The following is a 19,470-nucleotide window of genomic DNA, read 5'->3' on the forward strand; positions in this document are numbered from 1 at the left end:
AAATACACACATTTTATTTTTGATATAAATATATTAATTCAGAGAAGCAAAGGCTTACGATTTAGGAGAGAGGGGTGCACACTCTCACTGGTAGCTGGAATGCTACCTGTAGCTGACCAACTACTAAATGGAGAAGCATGACCTCTATGGTTCATAATAATTACGGCCACTGGAATTATGCAATAGAGCAGATGCTGCCTGTTTTGCATAATTAGGAATTTGCTGCACTTGCCACATAATCCATTGTCTGTTGTCTATTGTGCAATTTTAACAAAAAGAATAGTTTCTAGCTTAAATGGGTTAACAGTTATTAAAATGGTTGCAACATGTTCGCTGATTGAGATTGATCCTTCACAATAACACTGGTTATCTTTCTGTTGTTTTTTTTATTTGGTTGTTAAACTAGTACAAATGAGGTGAAATGTTTGCTTAGGCAGTATTACTATGTGTTAAAATGATTAAGAAATACTATATTAAAATGCACAGCATTATTTGATTTCTTTTGCCGCATACTTTTGTCAATATTGCTGCTTAAAGTGCTGCTTCCTTTCTGCCTAATTCCAGTGGCTATGAAAATAATCCTTACACAGAAATTGATATTTTACATAGCTTTGCAGAACTGTTGAGGAGGGCTCACTTTCTAAAGTTGACTTTTGAAACACTCCCTCGACTATGATAGGCAGCAATGTTTTGTGAATAGTGTGTACAGAGGTTTAATGAATACAGCGGGCATAGGGTGTTGAGTGTAGTATTTAAAGTTGTCCTAACAAAGTGTGCATAGTGTCTGCAGAGTGAACTGCATTAAAAGTGCAAAAGAGGAGCTTACAAGTATATTGTGAACAGTGTGCAAATGAGTGCAAGATGTCAACAGCTTCCGTGACTGTTAACTGTTTTGAGTGTATGGATTTGTAGAGGGTCTGATAGTAAGGTCAAAAGTACAGTATGTGTAATGGATACAGCATGTGTAGTGGGTGCACTGCATATAGTGCTTAGCATGCTTCTGGTGTGTTGTATATTTAAGTGGGTGGCTGTAGAGTGTACTGTATTTACAGTGTGGGTACTGGACAGAGTGATCATCTTGTGCAGTGGGCAGTTATAAAGTATTAAGTATATAGTGGTTGCATGTGCTCGTGTAGGCAAAAGCTATTGGCAGTATGTTTTAGTTATATTGTACACCAGCATGGCTGCTGTTGAGGATGGTTAAAAGTCAATGGCGTAGCAGAGAGTGGAGTGGAGTTTCATAGTGGAAGGGCAAAGAGTGGAGTATAGTGTTGTGAAGTAGCACACTGTGGAGTTGCATAGAGTGAAGGGGTGTATAGTGAAGTGGTGTAGAGTGCATTGGGGTAGAGTGTTGCAGAGTATAGTGGTGAATAGTGCAGCGGCATATAATGCAGTGCTGTAGATTATATAAATTATATAGTAGAATGTAGTGTTGTAGATGGTAAACATCGTTTACAACGCATGCCATTACCCCGTATTTTTAACTCCGCAAAATCTTTTTACAACGCGGGGCTTTACACCGCAAACCATTACAGCGCCTTCCCCAAAGTAAAACCCCATGTAGTGAGAATAGTAAATTGCGTTGTAATGGATTGCGTTGTAAAATATATTGCGAGTGAAAAAAGCGGGGTAATGGCATGCATTGTAAACGTGTGCGGGGTAAAGTGTCCTATTCCTTGTGGATTATATATGTTGTATAGTAGAATGTAGTGGCATATAATGGTGCACAGTAGAATGGCACAGAGTAGAATATAGTGCCATAGGGTACAGTGCTATAGAGTGGAGTGCCATAGAGTACAATGCAGTTTCATAGAATGCAGAAGTGCAGAGTAAAGTGCCATAGAGTACAGTGGTGTATAGTGCAGTGTTGCAGAGTAAAGTGAAGTGAGGTGGCATAGGGTATAGTAGCATATAATGCATTGGCATTGAGTATAGTGGTATATTGTAGAGTGCATTGGCGTAGAGTGTTGTAAAGTATAGAGACAGAGTGGAGCGCTATAGAATTGTGCAGTGTAGAATGTAACGTCATAGAATGCAGTGGTAAAGATTAGAGTGGTGTATAGCAGTATGCAGTGCTGTAGTGTAGCGGTGTAAAGTACAGCAATATAGAGTGCAGTGGTGTATATTAGAGTAGCGTGGCATAGAGTAGCAGCGTGCAGTGATGTAGATTGGTGCTGCTGAGTGCAGTGCCATAGGGTGGAGTGATGTAGTGTAGTGCAGTATTGCAGTGTTTAGTATAGTGCAGTGGCATGGAGTGCAGTTGTTTAAAGTAGAATGGCGTAGAGTGGAGTGGCCTAGAGTATATTGTTTTAGAGTAGAGTTAAGTTGCATAGTGGTGCAGAGTAGAGTAGAGGGGTGTAGAGTAAAGTGGTATATAGTACAGTGGATGCTGAGTAGATTAGAGTGTCATACAGTGAACTGGTGTAAGGTTTAGCTTTAAAGTAAAGTGCATTGGCATAGAGTGTATTGGAATAAAGTGTAGTACATATAGTGCAGTGTTGTAGAGTGGCATTGAGTGGAGTTGAACAGAGGTCGGAGTGCCTTCAGGGTCGTTGGTCCCTCCTGGAGGGACGTCAGTCTTCGAACTGGCGGGAGTTGTCTGCTGTGTGTCGGGCTGTCCGGGGGTTTCGGCTCCTTCTGATGGGCCAGCATGGATTGGTTCGGTCGGACAACTCGGTGACGGTGGCCTACTTAAATCACCAGGGCGGTATCCATTCTCAGTCCCTGAACGCGGTGGTGTCCCCCTTGTTTTGCTGGGCGGAGTGCCATCTTTTGTCCCTGGTGGCTGTACAAGTCCAGGGGTGGACAATGGGGTGGCGGATGCCCTCAGTCGTTTTTTTCCTGCCTCCCTGTTGGCCTTGACCCCGGTGGCCTTTCGTCAGGTGTGCGTGAGGTTTGGTCTTCCCTTTCTGGACCTCTTTGCTTCCCGGCTCAATGCGCAACTTCCCCGGTTCTTCTCCCGGATTCCTCAGGAGGGGTCTTGGGGGGTGGATGCCCTGTCCCTTCCTTGGCCTTCCCACCTGCTTTACGCCTTTCCTCCTCTGGTTCTGATATCTCGCTTTCTGTCTCGGCTGCTGATGGAGGATCGGGAGGTGGTGGTGGTGGTGCCTTTCTGGCCCCGCAGGTCTTGCTTTCCCACTCTGATGCTGTTGGCTGTTCAGGGTCCGTGGTTCTTCCCCTTCCCTCCGTCTCCGTTGCGGTCCTCTCCGATGTTGCCCCTGCGGCGGCTTCGGCTGTCAGTTTGGCGGTTGAGAGGTAGGGGTGGCAGAATAGTGGTCTCCCGGAGCATTTAGCCATGGCTATTCAACGGTCTCGAAAGCCTTCTACCCTTCAGTCCTATGGTAGGCATTGGGGTAACTTTGAACATTGGTGTCTTGGCCTGGCGTTGTCACCCTTGGTTTGTCCTTTACCGGATGTTATTCAATTCCTTTGGGATGGGTTCGAGAAGCGTTTGTCTGTCTCTACTCTCCGGGCTCAGTGGGCTGCTATCAGGGCTTTTCGGGCCCCTTGGGGGAATCTGCCTGATGTGGATGGTTTGGTTTCTCGTTTGTTGTGCAGTTTTGCGCATTCCCGCCCTATTGTGCGTCCTTCTTTTCCTCTCTGGGATCTTCCCTTAGTTTTGAGGGTTTTGTTTGCTGCTCCCTTTGAGCCTTTGGAGGAGGTTGACATGAAGTTTGTCACCTTCAAGGTTGTTTTTTTGGTGGCTATCACTTCTGCTCGTCACCTGGGGGAGCTGGGTGCTTTGATGGCTCGGGAGGCTTTTCTGTCCTTTTCTGCTGAGGGTGTGGTCCTTCATTTGGATTCCTCCTTCGTTCCTAAGGTTTCCTCCCAATTCCATCGCTCTCAGGAGCTGGTCCTGCCGGCTTTGAATTCGGCTCAGGTGGACGAGGACGACCTTCCTTGGTCCTTGCTGGATGTTTGCCGGGCTTTGCGGGTCTATGTTGATCGGACCGTGCCTTTCGGCTTTCTGATTCCCTGTTTGTTTCTTTTGGTGCTGTCTCCAGGGGTTGCCGTGCTTCTTCTTCTTCCATTGGGTGTTGGTTGAAGCAGGTTATTGTTCTGGCCTATTCTCTTTCTGGTTCTCCTCCCCCGGCTGGGGTTCAGGGGCGTTCTACTCGGGGGGTGGCTGCTTCCTGGGCGGAGGTTCGTGGGGTGTCCCTTTCTGAGATTTGTAGGGCCGCCACTTGGGCTTCTGCTAATACCTTTGTTAGACATTACCGTATCCAGAATGTTCTGGGGGATGACACTAACTTTGGTTTGGGGGTTCTTCGGGTTGAGTGTTCCAGATTCCCCTTGTTTTCCTTCTACTGTGCTGTTGTTTTCAATAAATTGCTGGGTTTTGCTGTACTGCTGTGTCCTGGTGGTTTGTTGTTTGATGATGGCCGGTTGCTGCTTGGGTATTCTCATTAGTAAGTATGAAGGGGACGAGGACAGGAGGGACCTGGGGGTAATGTCCTATTACTTACCGGTAATCTTCATTACTCCGGGTCCCGTTGTCCTCGTCCTCTTCATACCATCCCTCCCTCCCTCCCTGGCTTTCCGGCCCTCATCTTGGGCTTGGTGGTTCAGGAGGCATGCTGGGTACTGTACCCTTATATACTCCCAGTAGGGAGGGGGCGGGGTGTACCAGCATTCCTGCTTTTCTTTTTTCTGTCTGGGAGATAGGTTATCTCAATAGTAAGTATGAAGGGGACGAGGAAAACGGGATCCGGAGTAATGAAGATTACCAGTAAGTAATAGGAATAGGACATTGACCAGATATGCAGATTAATAGGAAATCCAAATCGCTAGCTCAGCCGTCAGTTTCCCTGGAATGTACACAAAGTGATGGATGTATTGTTACTGCTGATATGATGTTGAAATGGAATATTTGCTCATGTATGCTGTGAATATGTACGACATCGTGTGAGTGCCATGCATGTTGTAAATATGTGCAATATTGTGTGCGCACAACACACTAAACTAAAGTTTACAAAATGCGAATAGGGGGAGAGCATTTGCTTAATAAAAGCTCCCATAAAAAATCCAAGAAATGTGTGTTTTATTCCAATATGCTTTCCAAAATTATGTGTGAGCACAACATACTAAATTAAAGTGTATAAACAAATCGAGCATAGGGGCAGCGGCACTGTCCACGTTTGTATATGTTTTTGGGTTAAATGTAATACTTGCCTGTGTTCAGACATTCATCAGCCTGAACGTGTAATCATTTTAGCACATGACCAATTCAATCTTGCTTAAGGCCCAGTTTCAGAGCAAAACACAGCACGTCTAGTATTAAAACGCAATCACAAGTTTATTGTATGTTTTCGTATGATTATGCAACAAATTCATAAGCAATTATTAGAATAATAGTCTATAATATCTGCAGCTTATACGCCACATCATTTTAATGTTGCTCATCTCCGACCTATTTAAATAGGTGCTTGCTATAATTTAAAAAATAATAATCCAAGTTCTTTCCCAAATGTGGAAATATTTGCCTTTTTACAATTAAAGTTTATGCCTTACCTTTGTTTAGAAGGGGTAATAAATGTGACACTGAGGAAATTGCACCATAGAGAGGATTTGAGCAACTGTGTGGTAAATATCTAAAGGATAAAGGGAGTAAAAAAGTTGTAAAGGTGAGTCAAAAGGTAATAAAAGATGAAACATTTAGCCAACTTTTAATATATTAATTAGATTGTATTCTTTTCCTGGGCGAATTTAAGCAACCTCACCAAAGCAAAAGTAATATTTCAAATGCTATAAACAAAGCTGTTTAAGTGAATGCAACAAACAGTTCTGTTCATGTTTCTTATGAGGAGATGTCTACTATGTTACAAAAAAGGTTATTTTTATTTATAAGTTTTTATATAGCGCAAACGTGACCCACGAGGGTATCAGAGCGCTTTACAGTATACAGTTATTAAACAAAAGAGATGAGGTAGTATGCAAGCATATGATAAATTATATAAGTAGCATAATTTTTTTTGTAATTCGAAAGAGCAAGTATATTTGAAATAACTATATATGCACGTTTTCTAAATCAGCTGTTTAATTGTGTTTCCAACACACCCCTACTTATAATATGAGTGTGTTTATAACTGAACTGTAAACACGCAGCCTTGCTGCTGCTATGAAAGCATTTAAAGTAAGCCGTTCTTATTTTTACAAGTTTTGTATAACGCAAACTCTACATGAAGGCATTGGAGGGCTTAACACCAGCATTAGTTATGCTACACAAGGATGTATTCTTTTTTCGGTAGGCACAGAGAAATTAAGCAATTTGCCCAGAATTACAGAACGTTGAGTGGATGCCAAGATGTGAACATGGTTCCCCACCTCTAAAGTCGGCATATGTGGCTATTACAGTACCTCCTCTCCACTTATTATGAATGGTCGAAAAGAAAACAAATATAGGTACTCACTCAAGTTTCGAAGTAAATAGGAATATTCTATGCCAGCGATTCAGTTTCACACTAGTTTTCAAGGAGACAGTGTTTTTGGGTCTGTATGGGTTAGGATTAAATAAGGACAAAATAAGTAATAAAACTTAACTGCAGTAAGGTAGCGAATAAGCAGCAACTTTTTTTTGAAAGCTGTATTGTAATTGGCTTAAAGGGTAATGTGTCTTTTGGCTAATTTATCAGTTCAATGTGTTTGAAATGCATTCGCACCTTGTGTTCCGAAGAAGAGAGAAGGATGCTAGAAGAAGTCTAGACAGGTGAGAAATGTTTGAATCATTTGTAAATGTGTTTCAACTGGAGACTGTGACAGCATAATAAAGAGACCTGTAGCCTCGTAGTTAATCCTCATTATTAGGTGCCTTTTAACAAAAAGAAGAGACTGGTATATGTTCCGTAAACAACAGGAAGGGAGGTTTTTAACAAAGACTAGAATGTTAATTTTGGAGCTCCCATTCCGTTTGTTGCCACTGTAATAGCTGCAGTTGCTGCGTTGAATTTTTTAAAAAGCAAGTTAAATATAACGGCGTATACAATAGTTAATTATAAAGAAAGGTTTATTTGCTCAAATGCAACTACAAAAAATGTAAAATCTGATGAGGTCAATTAATTTGTAAACAGTGGTAATGAGAAAAATAAATTTGGGGTGCATTATAATTTAAAAGCGCTTAATGTGTGTGTTAATTTGGCTTTATTGCTATAAATTAGTATTACACACAAAATAGCTGTGATCAATAATAGTATGTTATGTAATTTTTATTATTTTAAGATGTGTATCAGTCATTTTGTTAATAGAATGTGGGTGTAAACTCATCCAGCCTTATGAAGTGTTTTAGAAAAAAAATGGCAACAGCTTGCTCAATGTTGCTGCTCCCGAATATGGGATTAATCTGCAATTTGCTTGGAAGACTTAAATTTCAGAAATTTGTATTGCTGACCCCTTTTTACAATTATGTGAATAATGTGAAATATTGAGACAAGCAAAGCCAATCCCAAAGCAGTGTTGCACTGCCTGGCGAGACACAGGGTAGTACTAGGAGGGGTGGTTGTACCGCCCCATAATTGATAGTTGTGGCAATGAATAGTGTGCAAAATATTACATATATCCATTGCATTGTGCTTTTTGCCTTCGCTGTATTCTTTATGTTTATTATTGGTAACATAGTGAAGCGCATGGCGCCTAGGAAGTTTGACACAGAAATCACACATACTGTGTTTAACACATATCTTATAAATAGTACATATGTTTAGGACATCAAAGGTAAAACATAGCTTTCTTTTTCTAAAGTACTGTTACAATCTGTCTCTTCCATGTGAAAAGATCTTAACTTGTGCTTTAAAGATTGATAAATTGGCGACACGCAGTTAACAGTGTAAATTGACCAAGATCACCATATGTTAGGGTGACCTCAAGGCTGAAAAGCATTTTTTTTAAATGTAATTGCCAGACTACTCTTCACTGAAAAAGCAGTGAGGACGCCTTTCCTGTTCCTCACTCGACGCCACCAACCATCGATGGCATCTTTGTTAGCATTGATCTTTTGCTTAAAAACACAAGGAGACACCAAAAAGTTTCTCATCCTTCCATTGTCAATAGAATGAGCTCAATGATTCAGCACTAATCAATGTAGTGATGTGACTCTCTCTCCCTCTCTCCTGTTCTCTCTCCTTCCCTGCGCTCTCTCCTTCCCTGCGCTCTCTCCTTCCTTCCCTATCTCCTTCCTTCCCTCTCTCCTTCCTTCCCTCTCTCCTTCCTTCCCTCTCTCCTTCCTTCCCTCTCCACTTCCTTCCCTCTCTCCCTTCCCTCTCTCCTTCCCTTCCCTCTCTCCTTCCCTTCCCTCTCACCTTCCCTTCCCACTCCTCTCTCTCTCTCCCCTTTGCTCTCTCTCTCTCTCTCCCCTTCGCTCTCTTTCTCTCCCCTTCGCTCTCTTTCTCTCCCCTACGCTCTCTCTCTCTCTCTCTCCCCTACGCTCTCGCTCTCTCTCCCCTTCGCTCTCTCGCTCTCACTCTCCCCTTCACACTCTCTCTCTCTCCCCTTCGTGCTCTCTCTCTCTCTCTCTCCCTCCCCTTTGCGCTCTCTCTCTCTCTCCCCTTCGCTCTCTCTCTCCTTTGCTCCTTCTCTCTCTCTCTCTCCTTCGCGCGCGCGCTCTCTCTCTCTCCTTTGTGCTCTCTCTCTCTCTGTCTCTTTCGTGCGCTCTCTCTCTCTCTTTCGCGCTCTCTCTCGCTACTTCGTGCTCTCTCTCTCTCTCTTTCACTCTCTCTCCCTCTCTCGTTCGCGCTCTCTCTCTCTCCTTTGCTCTCTCTCCCTCTCCCTCTCTCCTTTACTCTCTCTCTCTCCTTTGCTCTCTCTCTTCTTCGCTCTCTCTCTCTCTTTCTTTCCTTCGCGCGCTCTCTCTCTCTCTCTCTCTCCTACTCTCTCTCTCTCTCTCTCTCTCTCTCTCTCCTTCGCTCGCTCTCTCTCTTTCTCCCCTACTCTTTCTCTCTCTCTCTCTCTCTCTCTCTCCCCTTCGCTCTCTCTCTCTCCTTCACGCTCTCTCTCTCTCTCTTCTTCGCTCTCTTTCTCTTCTTCGCTCTCTCGCTCTCCTTCGCTCTCTCTCTCTCCTTCGCTCCGTCTCTCTCCCTCTCTCCTTCCCTTCCCTCTCTCTCTTTTGCGCTCTCTCTCTCTCTCCTTGGCACTCTCTCTCCTTCGCGCTCTCTCTCTCTCTCCTCTTTGCTCTCTCTCTCCTTTGCGCTCTCTCTCTCTCTCTCTCTCTCTCTCTCCTTCGAGCTCTCTCTCTCTCTCTCTCCTTCGCGCTCTCTCTCTCTCTCTCCTTCGCTCTCATTCCCTCTCCTTCGCTCTCCTTCGCTCTCCTTCCCTCTCCTTCCCTCTACTTCGCTCTCTCTCTCGCTCTCCTTCGCTCTCTCTCTTGCTCTCCTTCGCTCTCTCTCGCTCTCCTTCGCTCTCTCTCGCTCTCCTTCGCTCTCTCTCGCTCTCTCCCTTGCTCTCCTTCCCTCTCTCCTTCCCTTCCCCCCTCTCTCTCTCCTTCACACTCTCTCTCTCATTCTCTCTCCTTCCCTCTCTCTCTCTCTCCTTGCCTCTCTCTCTCTCTCCTTCTCTCTCTCTCTCTCTCCTTCTCTCTCTCTCTCTCTCCCTCCTTCACCCTCTCTCCTTCTCTCTCTCTCTCTCTCCCCTTCTCTCTCTCTCTCTCTCTCTCTCTTCTCTCTCTCTCTCTCTCTCTTCTCTCTCTCTCTCTCTCTCTCTTCTCTCTCCTTCCCTCTCTCTCTCCTTCCCTCTCTCTCTCTCTCTCTCTTCCCTCTCCCTCTCCCTCTCTCTCTCTCTCTCTCTCTCTCGCTCTCTCTCTCTCTCTCCCCCCCCCCATCTCTTACCAAACTTCCAAACACCTATGGCAAAACACTTATAAGGTCCCAGAGGGGAGACCTATTGGCTATGCCAATGCTTTTGCTTTATGTATTTGCCATTGTAATGCATTTTGTTTTATTTAGAAAAGCCATTACATATTGCACAATTAACATACAATACTACTAGCAAAGCTAATATCTTTAGCTTAATAAAAGGTGAAACCTATTGCATTTTTAATGCTTGCCCTTTCATGTTGGGGTGCCGGTGGGCAGAGGGTAGCAGGCATCTGGGGGGATAGGTAACTTGATTTCCGTCACAAACCCCAGTGTGAAAGTTCACTTATTGATAGTTCTTCTATTTCTCTCATAATGCCTCTACTTTGCTATTACTATTTGTCCTGAGCAGCAAGACCTAAGCATACACTCTGGCTCTCCAAAAATAAAGTTGATTATTAGGTAATTTCCTCAATGGCCTTCAGTGCATGCCCAAACACTTCTTTGTAGTCCAAAATCTAGGCATATTAGATAGAAATTGCACCAGGTCAGTGTACTTTTTGGGGTGCTTTTCTCCAATTAAATCTGTTAATCAGTTTGATATGCTTTGTATTTTACCTCTGAAACTTAAACCACACACAAACTAATTCCTGATTTTTATATCTAGCAGGACATAATCATGGTTTCATTCAACATCCTGTTTTTCACTTGCGATCATTCTGTGCGTGTTCGAAAAGATGGTGACTTCCTGCTTTTGGACATTCCCGGGGAAGTTCTTTGTAAATGGCTGGTCGAAAATCTAGATGAAGCTGGACGGCCAATCACCGAAGAGAGAGATCTTAAAGCTATGATTCTGTTCCAATCAGCTGGTAAGCACAATAAGTAAACCTTTATAATAAGTTTGTAACTGCAGGATAATGGTACGAATTGCCAACCTGTTTCAGTAAAAACCTAGATTTGTGATTAATTAATCCAATAATGGACAGTAAAAATGAACATGCATGTCCTCACATATGCCTTGGATTGCTCTCCACAGACAAATGTAACACTTATGAAAAAGGCTGAAACGTTTAGCTTGTGGCACTACTATAAGGCAGCCATTTTTGGATAAACTATTTTATTTAGGCAACTTTTTTCAGGAGGTTCAAGTTCAGGCTTACAATGTGTACTGTCTATTAAGGAAAACTTACTTACTTGGTTATGGATAGATTGTGCATTTGTCCTTTATTATCAATACCTCTTTATTTATATATTATGGCTAGAGCGTGAAGGTATATTGCAAGTGGTCAATGTGTTCTTATCTGTTTTGAAGTATATATGTAAATTTATGTTTTTTATCTTGCTTTTTTTAGTGAAGAAACAGTGTCTAATGATTCAGGATATTTTTCAAGAGATAATTGCAAGCTATTCTGGCACAACAGAGGGTCTAAAACAGGTGTTACTTCAAAGGGCACTGGAGGAAAAGCAGATGTTAATGGACTGTGGCAATCGGGGAAGCACTGGTAGACTTAAGAGGGTGTTACGCAAACTACAAGAGGAAGAAATTGCAGAGAAAAGATGCAAGGACAAAAAAGCCAAGCAGAGTGGACTAGGTTATATAAGAGTTGGTAAAGCTCATGCTGAAAGCACAAGTTCTCAGCCTGGTGATGCAAGTTCACGGATGAATTTGCAGAAACTTGAAAACCTGGCCCTTTTAGCAGGGATGGCTAGTGTCCTTCATCAAAAATCCACAACTAAAAATTACGCATCAGACCGTGAAAATGAAATTAACTTGGAGTCCCTGCTTAAATCCAAATATCAAGGACAAAAACATGCCTCCCTTTCACCACGGCACCAGTTGATACCCAAAAACCTATTCCCTACACGAGAGCAGGCTGTTGTGAGCATAGAAGTAACACCTACTAGACCCTGCAAACAAGATCCCAAAATGATGGTACACTTGGCACCACATATTTTGACGTCACAAGATTTTGGGGCTTACGGCTCACAGTCAACAGCCTGGCCTACTGTGACTTTCCATCTGCAGCAACAGCTGTGGATGTGAACCATACCCCTTGCCATGATGACCCGTTTCCAAGCAACAAAAACTTTGACCTGAATGTAAGCAGAGATAAAGGAGTGCTGCCATTATACACATTTGCATATTGCTAAGTCTGTATGCCAGCCTTTTTTCCTTGGTTAACAGAATATGCCTTTTGGTGCCAAAACCACAACTTCTACCTGTTATCTCTGCGAAAAGCCTAGATACTTATTAATACATAGAATTAATATGGTGCATTCATTTCCTCAACAATAAGGCACATATACCTACCTGTTGAAATATTAATAAACAAATGGAAAACTGTTTGAGATGGTCAGTGTAAATGAGGGTCTAGTGATTTCTTTTCTTCCCCCCCTCAGGACAGTGAAGAATCCTTTCATTTGATGATGGAGGAAAGTCCATCACTCAACACTGGGGTAATGTTTTTTTTTTGTTTTTTTGTTGTTTTTTTAGGTACATAGGAAATTGCATTTTAACCTGTATGGTCTAATTATGATTTGCTTTCTCTCTAAGGAAATGGTATATAACTCCTTAGCCATAATTAATCGCAATGAAAGCTATTCTGTTGGCCCCGGTTCCTGTCTGAATGAGGAGTGTGTACAGTTACGAGCTGAAATCGAACACTTAAAAGGTGCATGCTTGATATTCTACCTTCCCATGTAAACTGCAACAAATTCACATTAATCATTTTTGCCACCGAAACACATGCATTGCCAAACAGTATGCTTGTTATATGAATATTGTATTATCTGCTGCCTTTAACAACTGTTTTTGATTATACCACAGTTGCAAGGCACTTGCAATAGGGAGTTGGCTTTAGAGTATTTGCAAGCTGCGATGTCTGCTTTGACCAATTCAAGCAACTTAACAGATAAAGCAGCATCAAAGATATGCAGTCGATCATTCACTGTACAAAAGGTACTTATTTGCTTTGCCACTCTTTTAGCACAGTTAAAGTGTATATAGGGCAAACGTTGTAGATTTCCTGAATGAGGACTTTGAAATCTCTCTGCATGCAATGTTTTTAAATATGGCTGCTTTATACTGTTGGAGGGAACCTAGCAAATATTACATTGTTAGCCATGCATAGATGCCAAATCAAAAAACCACTCTTCCTATATATATTTTTTAATATGTAACCTAACATGATGGCAAATAGTTAATAGTTGTGTTATTTTGCAGACTGATATGCAGCAGTTGGTGAAGGACTCAAATGATCCTTCACGGTTCAAAGATGTTCTCGTTCCATAGCGGAAATTGCACAAGCTCTTGGAGGAAGCCAAGGCAGCTCGGGACAGTGCAGGATTTCTTCTCAATGGTATCAGAACTTGCATCTGCAAAAGGTGTAACGAAGGCTCGTGCTGGAACAGCTGTCCTTGATGAGGAGAAGGTCGATGCATTATTTGGTAACATATTTTAAATGTTCAAAGTAACATTCATACGATCTTGGATTGCGAAAATTCATTATTATACATGGTGTTAAAGGTTTGCATGTGTGGTCTGGTAACATATAATGGTAAGATGACTCAATCATTACTCAACAGATGTCTGCAAAAGAGCAAGAAGAGCAATGGGGGTCTTGTAATTTATTAACAATTTGTGCTGAGTTTGTGCTTCAAATCTGGCACAAAGCCGCGAGTTGTGATTTTATTTCTAAATCTGTGGTCCAGGTGAGGGGCTCAAACTGGATGAATGGGTGATAGCAAACTGAACTTATAAAATACTGTGCTTGCAGCTTTTATTTAGCCACATGTGCCTCTTTGACCAACTGCCCTTAATGTTACACTTATGAACCCTTGTAACCCTAACAATATCTCATCTAGCACTCTATATGAAATAATGGTATAAACTTTTTAAAGGCTGTCAGCCCTATTAAAATCTAAAAAATGGTCGTGGTGACATGATACTGATGTATGTTATTTTATTATTCCAGAGTTTATGAAGTCTGTGTGCAGCACCAACGGCTGGCCATCACTGGACTACAGTAGTATGAGAAGGAAGCTGGCGATAAAGATTTGCAATCCTAGGAGAGGTTTAAAGAAAACTCCGAATCTAGAATCAAACGACTAAGTTGCTGGTTTTCGTTAAGCAATTTGTTCTGGTTGCAGTAGCCTGGCCTTTTTTCCCTCCTTTTTTTCCTGGACTTTTTTCTGGATTTTTCCTCTTGTTCAGTATCCTGGCCCCCATGGGGCGAAATATGTGCTTTCGATAAATAAAATTACATGTTGACACATACTTTTTGAACATTTTTCATTTAACCACTGTTTGGTTTAGTCTTTTGCCACTGGTCACCATGTCAAACAGCTTCAGATAATGCTCTGTACCTCAAAATAAGGCAAGTCCCAGTGAGTCAGGAGTATGGGAGTAGCAGCACACGTAAACAGTAGCGGCTCGTATAGGGCGTGCTGTGGGGAGGGGAAGGGTAGCAAACATGGACATACACGGAACGGAGGAATGTAATCACTTTCCTTCGTTCTGTCGTATGTCCGTGTTTGCTACCCTGCCCCTCCCCGCCCGTGCCACCGCCCTGTTGCACGCCCTATGCAAGCCGCTACTGGATGTTACGCTTATCTGAATGCAAAGTATAACATTCTTGCAGACCACTACTTTTGTATGAAGTTGCTTGTGGTATTTATGCAGCACAAACCTAGCTAAAATAGCATTTCTCAGATGTATTTTAAACAGGTATCTACCTCTCACTGTAAAATTAAAAAGTAATCTTTCCAAAGCAGGAGAAAATTAATCTGATTATTAGGACCAGGTTTAGAGAAGTTTTGTGCTTGGTTTGCTTGTTTTATAATGCAGACCTGAATCAAAATCATTTTCAGGATTTACAAATCGAAGCAAATTGGTATTTGGTACAACACTCATCCAAAATGGGAAAGGTTCCACGTTTGTCTAGACATAGTATTTTTGGGGTACCAGAACGGTAAACTTCCAGTACAAAACCCAGTCTAGACTCTCAGACAACATTGCATTCTAGTGCAGTGGTGTTAGAGAGAGGGATAGACATGCCTCTTCCCTGCTCTCTCCCTGTTATGCAACACAGCCAATTGGGGTGTTGTACTGCGTTCAGTGAAAGTTTTATAAATCTGTGCCTTACTTTATAACTCGTGGCATTTCAAACTATTCTTGGTATTGTGTAAAAAAGGCATATTACATCAAAGTGGCCTGTTTTTGACCGGAAAGTACAGGTGGTCTGCCAAATGTTTTCCTACCAGCAAATCCATAGTCCTAAACTAGTAGGGAATACTGGCAGTCGGCTAACATGCTCATAACATGGAATTGTCAAGGTGTAATCCAACTGTAATGACTTATTAATGATTCCAAATTATTAATTGGATCATCTGGGAGTAATCCACTCTTAGCCTTTAGTTGGTTTAAAATCATCCAAGAGTATTTAAAGTAATCCATGCTCATTTTTGAGATGGCATTAAAACATCCTAGAGTAATCAACACTCATACTGAAAATATAATGGGGCCATTCTGATGCAATCAATAGCCATCCTGAAGCTGTCATAGGATCATCCAGGAATAATCCACACTCATCCAGAAAATGTCATGGGATCATTCCAGAGTAATCCACTTCCATCCTGGAGCGGTTATAGGATCATCCTGGAATAATTGACAGTCATCCTTAAATTAGCTAGAACCCATCCTGGAGTAATTCTCACTCATCCTGAAGTTGTCAATTAGTATTCGTGGAGTTGTAAAAGGTAATCACTCCCTGCCACTAGAAGTCATCAGAACACCATCCTACTGTAGTTTTTGTGATGAGTCTAGATTCGTCATCACATTTAAATATTTTGTCCTACAGGCATACTTCAGGATGGTTTGGGATGACTTCCCCAGATAATTGCAGGAATAGCCTGACTGTAAACATCAGATGACTCCAGAATGACTCCAGGATGATCTTCCTTTTTGACCAGGGAGAGATCACAAGAGGTAGCATATTTGTGATGCCATACACAATAGACAGTTTTTTATAGCATATAGTGTTAGACAAGATGTAACAGTAATAAGTGGGTGGCTGGAACCTCAGAGGCACTCAACTCCCACTTATGCTGGGGGAATGCATCACTGAACATATTAAAGATTGTGAACGAAGAAAAGGTACACTTCCCTGGTCACATAGTGTCTTACCCATGTTCAAGTCCTACACAATCTAATGTAAATGCTGGTTTTGAGTACTAGGTTTAAAACATTTGTTTCACAGCTGCCCAACACTGCAATATTGCATCAATGGCTCAAATAAATTGAGTCGATGGAACATGCTGGAACAAAGGCAACTGTAAGACTGAAAATATAAGAAGAAATTGTAGACTTATACAATACATTGCTTTGACATCAATGAAAAAGTCATCTATGCTTCGCTTAACACAATTATGCAGGATCTGGTCTGACAGCTTCCTTGGAAGAATATCTTCATTGACTTCTTTCAGTGACTGAAAAATAGAAGGGGATTGTCACTAATACACATTTGCAAGGTTGCCACAATAGGGAGATTTAGTCTTGAATTTCAAGACACATTCTATTTATTTTGTAGTGAACTACTCTTCAAATGCAGAAGTGGGCGTTGGGGCATCCTACAAGTTCATAGAAGTGCAGGTCACACCAGAAGTAAAATTGAAGTAGTGCAACACTTGCAGTTATATTTCCCCTGCTGGATGCATCACTAAAAAGAACGGGACAGAGGTGTAACTCGGTGCATCCACGGAGCCTGAAGAAGCTGTAATCTGGTGGATTGCGGGCAAAAACGAGGACCGAGAGGAGTGTCCTGTGGCCTGGGCTCGGCGCCCCTGTGCTGTCTGATGGCTCCTGCGGGCGGTAACCGTGTTCGGAGCTGGGGCAGGACGCCTTCCCTGATCGAGGTGAGAGGGGGTGCTGGGGGGTAGCTGGTGGTCGCACATCCTCGCCCCTCCGGGCCTTTACCAGCGGCGGTACTGGTCGCTGGGTGGGGTCTGGGCCGCAGGGAGGCCTCGTGGGCCCAGTCAGCTTGCCGCTATGGTCGGGAGCTTGTCCCGGCCCGGGCACCGGCCGGAATGGGAAACGACTGCTGTTGGTCTTGGGGTGGGATGTGCTGGCACTGGGAGACTCGTCTGTTGGGCTCCGCCGGCACCGCTGGTTGCAATCTCCCTGGGGGGGGACTGCCGGGGCACGGTTTTGATCTGCAGTGTGGTTGCACATGGGGCATCTGTGCATCGGAGCACGATGAGGTGTCCGCCCTCTATCCTTGATGCAGCGGGTGCTCTGGGGTGCGGACCTGGGCCTGGGACTGCATCTATGCAATAGTCGCCATTTTGGTTCCTTCGGAGGCCTTGAGAACCGGCCGTGTGCCTTTGGCCCAGGCATTTACCCGGCATCGCCGATTTGAGCCATGTGATGGTGCTTAGATGGGGGGGCCCTTGCGTGGTGATACTTGGACCTGGTGATACTCCATTGTTGTTGGGGCATTGTGATGCTTCGCATGCTGGTGGTCTGACGAGCCCGGTTCCTCTAGAGGGGCCCGCTTGGCTGTTAGCCATTGGCTGCAGAAGCGGCTGGATTAGTTCCAGTGCGGCTTACGGCCTAGGGGTTGACAGAATCCGTGAGGACCAGCCGCAGTGCTCCCTCCAGAGAGTCCCTGAAGCAGTGGATTGGTGTTCCTACATATCTTGTTCGAGTGGGAGCGACCAGAAATAGCTGGCACAGTCCACTGAAGGCCCACCGATGGGAAAGGATAAACCTGGCGCTACGGGCCTGAAACAGAGCACCCTTGACCAGTTTGCAACTCTGCAAGTGGGGGGGGTCTCCTCCTGTCCCGGATAAAGCGGCCTCGATAGCGGCCATCACAGATGCAAGGGACATGTTGGAGGCCAAGATTGGCGCAGTGGGCACCAAGGTCTCATTTGTGAGACAGGACCTGCGCAGGGCTGTTGATCGTATTACTGAGGACGAGACGCGGGTTTCCTTAGTGGAGGATACCGTGCTGACCCTTCAAAAGGAGGTCAACAAATTGACAGTGATGTCCCAGGAACTTGTTACCTGAGCCAAAGATGCAGAGGGCTTGCTCCAGGCGCAACAATCTATGCTTTGTCGGTTTTCCGGAGGGCTGCGAAGGTGGTTCCATGAATTGTTTTCTCATGACATGGCTTAAAGATCTGCTCCCGACGGACAAGATCTCTGCATGCATTGTGGATGAGAGGGCTCATCGGGCCCTTACACGAAAACCACCTTCAAGAGAAAATCCACAGCCGCTCGTTGCCAAGCTATTAAACTATGCCGATTAAGAAGCTGTACTGCAATATGCCCGACTGAATAAGGATAAACTCGTCTTCTATTCAAGGCCCATTATGATCTTTCCAGATTATACCCGCCTGGTGCAGCAATAACGACAGTCTTTCATCGCAACAAAATGAAGGTTATGCATACTCAACATCTCTTACATGCTTCTGTATCCCGCCAGGCTCCGAGTGATTTATATAACTCTAAAACATTATGTTTCGATTGTCCTGAAGCGATCTTCGCCTGGTCTGATGAAAGGGCCCACCTGAAGCCACATTCTCCGCTGCCGCTGGAATCAGATTCCTCGGTGGGCTCGCAGCGGAATCGATCACGAAGGACGAAGTCCAAGCGGCGGCATTACTCTGGCTCTGACCGGCGAACCTCCAGTCCAGTGAAAGCTTCTTGACCGACCCACGGCTTGTGATATCCCTAGTCATATATAATTGACTGTCCGTGGGTTGGGCTTGCCCTGATCAGTATGCACCGAGCAGAGTCGGCTGTTACACATGGTGGTTGACCTGCACGGCCAGTAGCTCCCCATGGTTCATGTTCTGTGGGTGGGGGGGGGGGGGGGCGGGGGGGTGTGATCCATTGGGGGAGGTTCCTTGGGGTCCGTGTTTTGGGTCTTGAGTTTCACCTTGCCAAGACAGATGCTCCTTGTTCTTGGCAGTATCGGATGGGGGAGGGGGGGTTGCTGACGCGTGGGGGTTTCACGATTGTAAGGTTGTTTTTGTTGTTGTTTGTACACATGGACGCACATCCCACTCCTCAATAGGCAAACTACTGCTACTGGACACAGACTAGATATATGACTCATTCAGCAGCGACAACTTCCAATATGGTGTCATAATAAATTTAGTCGGCACCAATTCACTTACACTACGTACAGTTTTTTACCACGTCTTTGCTGATAGCATCATTGCCTCTCACTTTTGCTATTGCCGTACCATTATGTTCCCTCTCTCCTTCCCTTCCCCCCTGTCTCTCTCTCTCCTTCGCTCTCTCTCTCTCCTTCACGCTCTCTCTCTCTCTCTCTCTCTCTCTCTCTCTCTCTCTCTCCTTCGCGCTCTCTCTCTCTCTCTCTCTCCTTCGCGCTCTCTCTCTCTCTCTCTCTCTCTCTCCTTTGCGCTCTCCCTCTCTCTCTCTCCTTCGCGCGCTCTCTCTCTCCTTCCCTCTCCTTCCCTCTCCCTCTCCTTCCCTCTCCCTCTCCCTCTCCCTCTCCTTCCCTCTCCCTCTCCCTCTCCTTCCCTCTCACTCTCCTTCCCTCTCCCTCTCCCTCTCCTTCCCTCTCCCTCTCCTTCCCTCTCCCTCTCCCTCTCCTTCCCTCTCCCTCTCCCTCTCCCTCCTCCCCTCTCCCCCTCTCCTTCACGCTCTCTCTCTCTCTCC

The 19,470-nt window shown here is 44.2% G+C and overlaps 1 pseudogene; it reads left to right on the plus strand.

Annotated features, from left to right (window-relative positions):
- Nucleotides 1-10,458: 10,458 nt before the first annotated feature.
- On the plus strand, nucleotides 10,459-13,908 carry LOC144771632 (uncharacterized; annotated as a pseudogene).
- Nucleotides 13,909-19,470: the final 5,562 nt, after the last annotated feature.

The sequence above is a fragment of the Lissotriton helveticus genome, chromosome 1_1 (genome assembly GCF_964261635.1).
Source record: "Lissotriton helveticus chromosome 1_1, aLisHel1.1, whole genome shotgun sequence".
Classification (NCBI taxonomy): Eukaryota; Metazoa; Chordata; class Amphibia; order Caudata; family Salamandridae; genus Lissotriton; species Lissotriton helveticus.